This window comes from Emydura macquarii, unplaced genomic scaffold, assembly GCF_026122565.2.
Source record: "Emydura macquarii macquarii isolate MOO-44397 ecotype Brisbane River unplaced genomic scaffold, CSIRO-AGI_Emac_v2 contig_1348, whole genome shotgun sequence".
Taxonomy (NCBI): Eukaryota; Metazoa; Chordata; order Testudines; family Chelidae; genus Emydura; species Emydura macquarii.
In genome coordinates this window covers 14377332-14391216 of record NW_027131485.1, presented here as the reverse complement: position 1 = coordinate 14391216, position 13885 = coordinate 14377332, and positions in this window count along the sequence as shown.

The window sequence follows — 13885 nt, the reverse complement described above, 5'->3', positions numbered from 1 at the left end:
ATCTTGCTGTGTCCCTGCTATGTTATGTCTTACTTAAAGATGCAGTGACTTCATCAGGAGGATTCACAGCCCGGGTGAGGGATTCCTGTCCTAGTCAAATGACACTGCTTTTGGGATACAAAGCCACATCCTCCTACACTGATTTCTTAGAGAAGTTGTAATTAATTCATCTTTTTTGATAGAAGCAACATAGGAATTCAGGCTCCAGAATAAAGGGACTTGTTTACATGAGCTACAGTAGATGCACCTTATAAAGGACTCTGCCAGCCCTAAGTCCCTTTTAAGGTGCGTAAGTCCTCCCTAAATCATTTGAACCTTTAGCTAACACTTTTCACTACCTTCGAAGTTAGCCACGAATGCATGCACAGCATAGCCTTCCTTATGTGTGCTCTTCAGAAACTTAGTAAATACCATTATGCAAAATGTGCTGCAAATATGCCTATATATGGTAAGGGCTCATATTCAGTTCAAGACAAAACAAAGGCCTTTTCAACTCAATGGGTGTTTTTTCCATGCCCAGTCATAACTTTCTAACTTTCAGCGGCTTCAGATGTAAAACTTAGAGGCTGCAAGAATATTTAAAATGGGTATACTGTACATTTAAGAAAACAATCTACTGTACTTCAAGCATTTGCAGGCCATTTTGGCTTATTATTGAGAAAGGATTCTGCGAACTGGCAAACTCCACAGAACAAGAAGAAAATTAAGTTACAAAGATTGGAATTGTCACCGACAATGTAATAGACAGGTTTGATATTATTTTTTTTCTCATCACTAATGTGAACAAAAGCAGCCTGAGAGCTTTTCCCACAACAGAGAGATCTAGCAAATCAGTTTATTGGAATACAGGTTTTGATGTATGTGAGCCATGTCCTACTTTTTTCAGGATGTACAAAACAACAAAACCACAAACAAAAAAATGTGAGTGACACTGTTCTGTATGACTGAACTTTGGTGGTAGCAGCCAGAGTGGAACATTTAAAATGATCTAGGCAAATTGCAGAAATAGTCTGAAATAAATAGGATGAAATTCAATAACAAATGCAAAGTATACTTAGGAAGGAATAATCAACTGCATAAATACAAAATGGGAAATGACTGCTAGGGAAAGAATACTGCAGAAAAGGATCTGGATGTTATAGTGGATCACAAACTCGATGAGTCAACAATGTAATACTGTTGCAAAAAAAGTGAACATCATTCTTGAATGCATTAGCAGGAGTGTTGTAAGCAAGACATAAGTAATTCTTCTGTTCTACACAGCACTGATAGGGCTTCAGCTGGAGTATTGTGTCCAGTTCTGGGCACCACACTTGGGGAATGATGTGCATGAACTGGAGAAAGTCCAGAGGAGAACAACTAAAATAATTAAAGTCTAGAAAATGAGGAAAGATTGAAAAAGATTGGGTTTGTTCAGTCTGGAGAAGAGAAGACTGAGGGGGGACATGAAAATGGACTTCAAGTACATAAAAGGTTGTTATAAAGAGGAGGGTGATTTGGTCAGGAGAGGTGGGGATTTTTTTGCTCTTATTCACACAAGGACAGATTCTGCCACTTTTACACTGACTGATTTCATATTGAGTGAGTAGCTCCATTGAAATGAAGATCCAAAGAAAGCCAGCCCTGCAGCTATATCAGCATAGATGTTTGTAGAATATTAATTAAGGTGTGCAGAGAGCAGGATACTGAGACAGAGTATTGACAGGATATGTGAATGGATGGCTATTTATCTGAAGAAAAGTGATCTTTAAAAAAAGAATTTGGTTCATAGAGGTTTGGGTATTTAAAAAATATTTTCTGAACCGGCTACTTTATCCTTAATTAACATCTAATATGTGCTGCACTACAGGATTTACTAACATGTGAATTCAACTGTGCTGAAACTGATTGATCTCTCAAAGTTTTCTTTTTTCATTCAGTTGCCTGGAGCAGTCCCTTGTCTGGTGCCTCCAGGTACAGAACATACTTCTGATTGTGATTCAGAGCCATTTCATCCATGCTACTTAACAAAATGTACCTGAGTTGTTGGAGTGATTTTTGAGACAGAATATGATAAAACTGGTTGTATACTGAATATTGCTTACATTTTTCTGTTTCATTATAAAAGAAATGACCTGCATTATCCCTCGTTCATGATTATTAATTATAATAGCAGAACAGTAATAATTATAGTAGTAGGAGTGAAAAAAAATCTGACTTTCTACCACAATAAAATAATGCCTGACAATTTAGTCCACTGTTGACAAAATTACCAAACCACTAACTAAAAGCCATATGATAATATTCATCTAGAGCATTGTTTCTGAGAACTTAAATACAGTCCATGGAATATACTTAGCCTAAGTTAATGTGAATTATTTATGATTAACAAGGAATTAACCTAAATTTGCTTTTTGGATGTGTTTAAGTTCTTTCACAACATATATCTGTAAAAGCTATTCTGAGCAACCTTCTGACTGAACTAAGTGAATTATGGTTAATTTACTTTACTCTGACTTTCTCACTGTATTCTAAAGGTGACCCCTTGGCACTGGAGATGAAGTTAGGTTCACCCAACTCTTACAAGAACAGGAAAAGCAGCCACAGACCTCATCCTTATCTGGTCCCAACAAGGGCTAAGTATCAGGAAGCTGAGACTTGATCTGAAATGTTCACTCATGTAGTTTGGTCACCTAAGCCATGTTTGTACTAGCATATTGATTAATGACAGAGCTAGACAGATCATCAATCATTGTTCCTACTTAACAAGAGACTCATTTTTATTTCCCCTCCACCGAGACAAAGCTCAAAGCCTTAGTGTGTTAAATTGGATTTTGAAAACTAAAGATGTGGAATTTTTGTTAACATTAAGCAGTATTACAAATATAGATAATATATTTCATGATATTTTGTTGTTGTTAATTTGTCAAAGTAAGGAAATATAAAAGTATATTTTGGTCAACAGGATTTATTAAACCTTGATGAAGAATTCATGTAAATTATTCTTAAACTCTGAATCCACAATTTTAAAAAAAAAGAATAATGGTCACATTCAGCCTAACTAACCTCAGAGTTAATGCTAGTTGTGAAAACTTTTCAAGAGATCTTTTTATAGCAAAAAATACTGTGCTAAAACAAAAAGAAACTAGGGCATATTTATATTTTCCAGAAAGAATTTTCAGCATAGTACTAACAAATGGACAAAAATGCATATCTGAAAATTCCAGGCTGTCAGATTCTTTAAAATAAATTCCAGTTTAAAAAAAGTTGATATCAGCTATGTAAATTAAGCTAGCCTGCAAGAAGAACAAGCAAAGATTCATTAACACACCTGACCAGTTTTGCATTTGCATGATATGGCCCAGGAAATTATCCAGCATTGAGATGTCATCAAGAACATCTCTCTGTAGCTGAACTATCCCACTTTTACAGATGCATAGGAAGGCAAAAGTCACAGACCTGAAACCAACTGCTCCAACCAACCATTGCTGCAATATAATAATCAAACTATAAAACTGACACCTAAGTGTTCCTTAAAGGCAGACATTTAATATATATTTAAAAAATTGTGAAATATGACTAAGTGGAAAGCAGGTGAAATAAAGAGCTATAAATTTCACAGACATTAGAGCCAGAGGTGTAATTACCAGCTTGGAAAGATGTATACATGCTAGCTTTGATCGAGTTAGCGTGCTAAAAATAGCAGGATAACCACAATGGTGAAGACAGTAGGATGACCTAGTTGCCTAGTAGATACCTTAGACAAATTAAAGAGAAGCCTATTGATAGAGGCTGCCACTACAAAAGACAAAACTAATGTCCTGATTATTTTAGGTCATTGCGTATCCTGATAGCACTTTCACGATCAGGAAGTAATCTGATTTGAAATCTGTTACCTTGCTTTCTTTTTTATTGCCAGATTTAGTTTATGGAAACTGATTATGGAAACTGAATTCTTTGTTCCACATTGTCTACTGAGGAAATCATGAAATTGGCTTAAAAACTATTTTTAAAATTATTTTTCTTCTAGCTGTTGAGCGTTTAACATTCAAATTTTCAATCTTTCTCCACAAACATGAGGATTTATAAAATTGCTGTGATGAAGCTGAGAAACTGCCAACAAGCATAGACGTAAAAGAGAGTCTTCGGGCCCAGCTAACCCTGCCCCACTATACCTGCAGCCAATGCCAGGCCGGGAGGGGAGACAAAAGTGGGGAACCTGGCTCAGTTTGGGGCTGACTGGTGAAGAGGCAGAAGCTACCCACATCTCTAACTGAGGGGAAAGATCACTAACCTGCCTGTCAAGGCAGCCACCTGGAAGGAAGCACACAGGAGCCACAGGAGACTATGCAAGAGACCAAGATGTCTCTGGCACTGGAGGCAACTGAGTGGGCGAAGCTCAGGGGCATGGTGGGGCTCAGCCTCACCAACTCTCTTTAAAGACTATTAAATGGTCTTTAAAGAATTACAACAAACATCAAAACACTTAAAAATTAAGAACTGAGAAACCAGACCTTTCTCTGATTAATGCTTCATTTTGGCAGGAAGGGAAAAGAAGGAAATTGAGTCTTTGGTCCCTCCCTAACTTTGGCCACCTCACTCTTTCTACTTCCTGCATACTCTCTAAATCACTGTGGAAACCTTGGGAATCAAGGTTCTGCTATATAAATGTAATATTACTTCAGTGAAGGAATGATAGAGTCAGTCATATCACAGGCATTCCCACCAGGGTGCAGAGCTCTCCCAGTGTAGCTGTGGTGGACACCATGAAACTCATTTGAACCAGGCCTTCAGCCTGTTATTAAACTAGTACTAGAATCCTCAAGCGAGACTGTGGTTTCATGGTGCTAGATATTGAACACAGAGATAGACATGGTGCCTTGCCCCAAATGCATTTTGTATAGACCTAAACTTGGCATCAGTAATGGCCATTACCTGTTTGCCTGAGCACTCATGCCAAGACACCCAGTTTGGTTGAGACAGTTTTAGGTTTTGAAAGCACATCCCAGATAACTGGCATCCTAGGATTCCTGGCAGTGCATCTCTGAACCAGCAGGCTGCCTCTCTCAGCAACAGGAAGCCAACTCCATCCCAATTCTGGGCCAAGTACCACTCCAGAGACGCAGCTGGCAGTGGGCTACTGAACAGCTGAAAGAGGCCTGTAATGATGTAAGCAAAGCGAAAATGTCAGTTTTGCCAGGGTGAACCTAAGGGAGAACTGTGGGGGCCGATGGAGGTGAGGGGAAAACAGGAGGGCGAGCAATGCTTTTTCAAATAAGTCTTGGGGGCGACTGGAAGATTTTTATGTGCATTCCCTTGAAATGTATATTGCTTTTCTCTGCTTTCCCCCTCAGCCTTCTGGGAAGAAAATAATCTAAAATTCACCAGAATACACATATAGCTTTTCCGTGGCATCCAGGCCCCGGGGTAATTCAGAAAATCAACCCTGGCTACACTTATCAAGTGCGGGAAATCCTGCAGGAGTATGGAACACTCCGCTGAGAAAGGGCTACAGTATTGGGAAATAGCTACGAAACAACTCCTTTGCATGCCTGTCTCGTAGCAATACAGAAGCTTTAGGTAGCACTATTCATTTCGAACTGGAGCAATAAACTCAGATTGTATGGAATGTCCACATTATGCCAGAATAATATAAAAATAGATGATGAATCCAACAAGTAGATAGATTTAGATCCAGCATCTGGCTATAGCTGCCATAATTGCACAGCTAGCTCATTATATACAGTCAGTCCCTTGAGCTTACAATGTCCCAGTTAAGCAATAGTAATAGAAAGCAGCTGTATGAGGACATTAGGTCAGCAGAATCATTAGCCCCTAAAATTGCATCACTATCACTCCTTTTTGACAGCAAGGCTTTCACACATCATCAGGCTCCTAAACGGGAGGTCAAACATTATACTGAACTTGGCCCAGTAACTCCATTAACAATGAACTGTGGCTCAGAGGTCCAAGGAAGTCCACATCTCTGGAAACTTTCAGTAGTTTAATGAATTTCAGTATCCTCCCCTTGCCCTCACCTCCTCTGCCTCTCTGGGTACTCTGGAAATCAGGCTGCTAGTAAAGCTGATTAGCAAAAAGCCAGTGCATAAGGGAATGCCTTTTAATTGTATTGAAAATAACCTTTTAATTCTTTCCTTGAGGTTTATGCCGCCAATCTGGAGAGATGCTGCATCAATCAGTGCAGTCCCCAGCGAGAAAACATATTTCTTGTGAAAGTGCTTTGGCAGTGATAATTCTGAACCTCATAAGCCAAGAAAAGTAGGTAGGGTCTGATAATCATGGCAGTCAAGTTAGCAGTTGACATACATATTTATTTTTGATAAAACATGACAAATGCCTCAGATTCCAAAGGTGGATTTTTTGAAGTGAATGTCCCATCTTTACTAAAAGTTTTGCTTATGCCATTACTGAATTAACCATTTACAGTAAATGGCCTGTTTGCAAGATGCTTGTCTGTTTCATGGCCTGTGCAAAGGAGCAACAACAGCAACATATATTGAGCCAGATTTTCAGCTGGTGTAAATTAGCATTGCTGTACTGAAAACAATGGAGCTGCACTTATTTACACCAGTTAAGGATCTGGTCTTTAATGTATACACCAGAATTTTCATGGGTACACGTTACATTGTGCATTTGCACTTAGAATTTGTAAAGTATAGGAATGAAGACAAAGATTTTGGCACTGCTTGGAGGTGTTCTGATTAAACATGAAGCCTGTAAACCTATTCAGGTCTTTCCTAAAGTCTACACGCTCCATTCCACCTTCGACTGGGGTGAGTACGGTGATCAGATACCAAGTGTGAAAAATCAAGACACTTTTTTTTGGTGGGGGAGGGAGGAATGGGGATATAGTTGCATATATAAGACAAAGCCGCTAATATCAGGACAGTCCTAATAACATTGGGATGTCTGGTTACCCTACAGGTGAACAAAAATATCTCCAGCATGCCAAACACTTTTGCACTTCGTCAAGGAAAGGATCCCTTATTTATTTTCCTGATGAATTTCAGTCAGTATAGCAACAACCCTTCTATCAACGTCACAGAATAAATAAGTTTGACTATATGCTGATGTTCTTTACATTTCTACTACTAACAATAGTTCTGGCTGGTTTATTTTTGGGGAAAATTAATGAGGATACACCAAGGTCACTGTATGTCTGCCGTACAGAACAGATGTTAATATATTATTGCCATGTGCAAGTGTTGTGCTAGACTAAAGCTACTTGTGGTTGTCATTGTGCAAACTGATGCAAAAAAGGTCAATCTAACAAATTGTCTGAATCTTGTAATGCTTGAAGAAACAATAAAAAGCTAAAATATTCCACAAGCCATTACCCTGTTCTATAAGAAAACTAGGTTTTAAAATATAAAAATGAATTAAAATATATCTTCTCACTTTTCAACAGTCATAAAAAATATTGCCATTCCACCTGGGGGCCCACCATTTGTTTCTGAGGTTCACAACATGGGGATCTTTTTTGGATCCAGTTACTTCTTGATGCCTAGGTAGAAGTACCTGTCACATATACTTGCTATCTGCTTTTGCTGCGGCCATTTTGTTCTTCTCTATGCCTTTATCACTCTCAGGTTAGATTATCCTGGTCCTTTATCACTCTCAGGTTAGATTATCCTGGAGCTAGGATTACAGATGTAACGGAGAGACTGCCAAAACTTATCAAGTCCTCAGACTGCTACCCCTTCCTACTTCTCCACGTGGGCACCAATGACACTGCCAAGAATGATCTTGAGTGGATCACTGCGGACTATGTGGCTCTGGGAAAAGAGATAAAGGAGTTTGAAGCACAAGTGGTGTTCTCATCCATCCTCCCTGTTCAGGGAAAAGGACCAGGTAGGGACCGTCGCATTGTGGAAGTAAATGCGTGGTTATGCAGGTGGTGTCGAAGAGAGGGCTTTGGATTCTTCGATCATGGAATGCTGTTCCAGGAAGAAGGATTACTAGGAAGAGACGGGATTCATCTAACGAAGATGGTGAAGAGTATCTTCGCAGAAAGGCTGGCTAACCTAGTGAGGAGGGCTTTAAACTAGTTTCGACGGGGGATGGGGACCTAAGCCCGAAGGTAAGTGGGGAAGAGGGACACCACAAGGAAGCAGAAGGAGGAGGGTGCAGCAGGGGAGGCCTCCCGATTCATACTGTGAAAGTAGGCCAATCGGCTACTTATCTCAAGTGCCTGTACACAAATGCAAGAAGCCTGGGAAACAAGCAGGAGGAATTGGAAGTCCTGGCACCGTCAAGAAACTACGACATGATTGGAATAACTGAGACTTGCTGGAATAACTCTCACGATTGGAGCACTGTCATGGATGGGTATAAACTGTTCAGGAAGGACAGGCAGGGGCGAAAGGGGGGAGGAGTTGCACTGTATGTAAGAGAGCACTATGACTGTTCTGAGATCCAGTATGAAACTGGAGATAAGTCAGTTGAGTGTCTCTGGGTTAAGCTTAGAAGCAAGCGTGATGTCATGGTGGGTGTCTGTTACAGACCACCAGACCAGGAGGATGAGGTAGATGAGGCTTTCTTTACTCAACTAGGGAAAGTTTCCAGTTCACAGGATCTGATTCTCACAGTATACTTCAATCATCCTGACATCTGCTGGAAGAGCAATATAGCAGAGCACAAACAATCCAGGAAGTTTTTGGAGAGTGTCGCTGACAATTTCCTGGTGCAAGTGCTGGAGCAACCAACTAGGGGCCGTGCTTCTCTTGACCTGCTGCTCACAAACAGGGAAGATTTGGTAGGGGAAGTAGAAGTGGGTGGCAACCTAGGCAGCAGAATGAGGGAGAATGAGGGAGGTGAATGAGGGAGGTGACCTAGTGACGGAGGATGTGGAGAAAGCTGAGGTACTCAATGCCTTTTTTGCCTCTGTCTTCACAGACAAGATCAGCTCCCAGACTGCTGTACTGGGTGGCACAGAATGGGAAGGAGGCGAACATCCTGCAGTGCTGAAGGAACGGGTCCAAGACTATTTAGAAGGCTTAGACATACACAAGTCCATGGGGCCGGATGCAATGCACCTGAGGGTGCTGAGGGAGTTGGCTGAGGTGATTTCAGAGCCATTGGCTATTATCTTTGAAAGCTCGTGGCAACAGGGGGAGATCCCTGAGGACTGGAAAAAAGCAAATATAGTGCCCATCTTCAAAAAAGGGAGGAAAGAGGATCCAGGGAACTACAGACCGGTCAGCCTCACCTCAATCCCTGGAAAAATCATGGAGCAGGTCCTTAAGGAATCCATTTTAAGGCACTTGGAAGAGAGGAAGGTGATCGGGAACAGTCAACATGGATTCACCAAGGGAAAGTCATGCCTGACCAACCTGATTGCTTTCTATGATGAGGTGACTGGCTCTGTGGATGTAGGGAAGGCAGTGGATGTGATATACCTTGACTTTAGCAAAGCTTTTGATACGGTCTCTCACAGTATTCTTATCAGCAAGTTAAAGAAGTATGGGTTGGATGAATGGACTATAAAATGGATAGAGAACTGGCTAGAGCATAGGGCTCAACGAGTAGTGATCAATGGCTCCATATCTAGCTGGAAACCGGTCACAAGCAGAGTGCCCCAGGGGTCGATCCTGGGGCCGGTTTTGTTCAACATCTTTATTAATGATCTGGAGGATGGGGCAGATTGCACCCTCAGCAAGTTTGCGGACGACACTAAGCTGGGGGGAATGGTAGATACCCTGCAAGGTAGGGATAGGATAAAGAGTGACCTAAACAAACTGGAGGACTGGGCGAAAAGAAATCTAATGAGGTTCAACAAAGAAAAGTGCAGAGTCCTCCACTTAGGAAGGAAGAATCCCATGCACAGCTATAGACTGGGGACTGACGAGCTGGGCAGCAGCTCTGCAGAAAAGGACCTGGGGGGTAACAGTGGATAAAAAGCTGGATATGAGTCAGCAGTGTGCCCAGGTTGTCAAGAAGGCTAATAGCATATAGGGCTGCATTAGGAGAGGCATTGCCAGCAGGTCACGGGAAGTGATTATTCCCCTCTATTCGGCATTGGTGAGGCTGCATTTAGAATATTGTGTCCAGTTTTGGGCCCCCCACTACAAAAAGGATGTGGACAAGTTGGAGAGAGTGGTCTTAATACATCAATTTCTGAATCAACTGAGCGGGTCTTCACTGACCACTCACTCGATCTAGATAAGTTGATCTGACGGTGGCAAATTTGCCGCCATCAGTGTAGACATAGCCTAACACTGCATTCGGAGTCCTCTTGCAAAGTGGACCGGGTTTGTTTCAAATTGAATTAGTTTGGTCTTTTGTTCATGAATATGCAGTTGCTACACACCACTTCTTGCATATTTCCAACAGCTATCCCACAGTGCTTTGCAGGTCAACCATTACTGACCTGTGTGTTTACTTGTGTGCCCAGCTTGCCCTGGGGTCAAGTTTCTAGGATGACCCTTCCCCTTTTAAAAGGTGACACAGAGATGGATATTTCCCAGTTGTTGCTGGATCCCAGTGTATCATTTTTCTGGTGACACGACCATAATAGGACTCCAGAAGCCCCACAACATGCCTGCTCAGCTCCTTTGAGCCATGCTGAGCCCTGAGGTTTCATCGACATCTGGCGACAAGCATCGGTTCAAGAAGTTCTTGTGGTCAGCCACAGGAACAAGGACCTTTTATGGATATTGCAAAGCAGATGTGCACTGGGGCATCACAACAAGGACGCTGACCAGCTTTTTTAAAACTGGAATTTATTTTAAAGGATGTGACAGTCTGGAATTTTCAGATATGCATTTTTGTTCATTTGTCAGTATTATGCTGAGAAGAAGTAAAAGGAAGACTTAGGATGAAATGTTTGCAGAATTCATTGCAAAGTCACAGAGGCAAACCAGGCTGGTTGAGTGATGAGGGCTGTGTGATGGAGAACCCACATGGAGAAAGAAATGCAGTTCACCCAGGAGATTGTGGCAATGGCCAAGAACAGCATCTCAGTTGTCAGAAAAAGCATGGCTGTGGTTGAGGACATCATTACCATGGCGAAGGAGAGCATGGAAAAAGAGAGAGATGCAGAGGCTAGTCATGGACACTATGCTGAGTTAGAACGCCCTCCTGCAAAACATGCTTTTGCTAAGCCAGCAGATTCTGCAATCTTCTAATTTGGGATTCTCATCTATGTCCTTCAGCCCCTGGATAATAATGGCTATTCGGACCAGTGAGCAACTCCTAAACTCCACATCGCTGCAGCAGTGCTCTGAGTGGCTCCCATTCACCTATCAGATCCAATCTGGGCACCAAAAACACTTGTATGTAGGAGCCCAGCAATGCGCCCTAGAATTTTGAGCCAAGGCACTCAACCCCAGAACACACATGGAGAAGAAGAAGGCACCGACTCAGTTTTACCTTTATGCACCTGCCCCCAAAACTGTTGTATTTGATATGTTCTTACTGTTGCACTTGAGTTTTGTCTCCCTTGTTGCAGTAATTAAAGGTTTATCGATTACTTAAGAAGATTGGTTAGTTCAATGTAATTCCAAATAGAGATATTATTTTTCCATTAGTTTTATTTTAACTTCATTATTGTTTTTTATTGTTGTCATAATAAAACTATTTACAATACATCCATTATGAATCATCAGTGCATCTACCACAAAAAATCCTTTAAATACAGCTGAAGTAATTCATAAGGTTTTACAAAAGTGGATAGGGAATGCTAAATTTCAACCACCCACACACAATACCCTAGTGCTCACAATGTTTGCATCCCAACACCTGTTTCCTTTCCCCACATGGGCTAACACATTCAGGCATGTGATTCAAAATACAAACTCTAGGCGTCCCTGATAGTGTTCCAATTGGCGTTAGTGTTCTCTGTGGGACACCTTGCTGGGTGCTCGAACTGCCGAGTAAGTGGCCACATGCATGCTTCCCATCAGCCAGTAATCATTCCCCATTGCTCTCACAAATATTGTGTAAACCACAATAATGGCTGGGACATTACTTTTCTGCTACTTCCAATCTATTTCATAAACAGTGCCTCCTGCCTTTCAAATGGCCATTCTGCAACTACTCAAGTGATAGCTGAAATGTTCTTTCCTTCTGTCCAAGTTGCCTGTGCATGGCTTCATTAACTCAGACATCGGGGGTAACCTGGGTCCTTCCACACCATTAATAGCCACACTGCTCCTGGGGGAAAAAACTCCTTTCTCCATTAATTTAAATGATACTGAGTTCTGAAAGATCCTAGAATCGTGGACCCTCCCAGACCACCCTTCCATGGCAGTCCACCAGTCCTTGGCGCACCATGGAGAAATAGCCATTTTTGTTTATAAATTCTGCACTCTGGCAGCAGGGAGGATTGTGGAGGGGCAAATGGTAGGCACATAGGTTCCATCAATCATCCCAATACAGCTGGGAACCCCATGAGTAATAGTCTCCTGAGCAGCCCACATTTTCATGACCCAGTTAGACAGCACCTTCTAAATGGCATAGCAGACCTGCAAGAAAATGGCCCCAGCAGGTCACCTCCCCACGCCGAATTGGTTGGTGACAGACCAGTGATATTTTGGGGTGGCCAGCCTCCAGATAGCAATGGTGATTTGTTTTTCCGTGGATATGAGGCACCACATGTTGGTATGATGTCTCGGAAACTGTGGGGTCAGTTCTACAGATCTCAAGAAAGATAACCTTCCCCATCCTGAAGTTCTCTTGTCACTCTTAGTTGTAGGTCTGCAGAACAATCCTCTACCACCATTCCTCGCTTGTTTCCCAGCCCAGAAATGGTACTGAATTTTGTGTAGGTGCATCCAGGAATGGTCCAATTGTTCCAACAACTAAATGTCCTCCTGTTCGTCTGCCTCCTCCTGCTGCCACTGCTGCAGAGAATCCTGCTACTGCTGCCATATTCTCCTGGGCCTGCATTATCTGCTCATGTGACAGGCAAAATGCAATGCAAAATTTATCAAGCTCTGAGTGCTGTAATACAGACCAAGCAGTCTGTGCATATTTACGCTTGTCACCATAGTGGCACAGAGCACTGTTGGATCCATGCTGGCTGACAGCAATTCAAAAATGGCACTAATCAGCCCAGAAAGGAAGAATGGGGCAGAAACAGTGAAAACATGAGATGTTTTTAAAAAAATTGAAAAAAAATGAATTGTGACTGCCCACAATTCATAGTGAAAACAATTGCAGGATGCACACTGCTCAGCAGCAAAGCATATGACCCTCAGGATACTCCTGGAGAATAATTTGCCCACAGTTCACAGCAAACAGCCTCCTTGTGTTCACCTGATGCAAACTGAAAATGGAACAGAGATTCCGTGTGCGTGCTATTGGTGCAACTCACATACGACCTGATACACACAAAAAAGCTTTGAATTAAGCCCCCCTGTAGACACACCCTTAGGCCTGGTCTACACTGGTGGCTTAATTTGAATTACTCACACATCTACACTTGCGCATTGTTAATTTGAATTAAGGAACCTTTAAAATCAAATTAATAAGACCACCTCTGCAAGTGGCATAGCGCCTAATCCGAATTTGTTAATTCAAGCAAGGCAGCCAGCATCCCCCCCACTCACCACACGGTGAATGGGTTTAAAATCCAAGCTGCGATCACCCCCCACAACAAGCCCTTTGCAGTTTGTCCCTTTAAGGGTTTGAAAGATTTCACCACCCCCCTCCCCGTGCAGTGAATGGGTTTTAAATGCCGGCAGTGAGAGGAAATTTTTTGTTACATTGTTTCAATAGCCAATCATGGAAATTGATACTTTTTTAAGAGTTTATTTACGGTGCTACATATGGTTACATTATATCATGCTTTCCATCAGTGAAATGGAAACATTTTGTATCACTGTATTAATATGCTAACTGTGGCTCCCTTGTTATTTATCTTTCATTCTACAGATACCTCTGA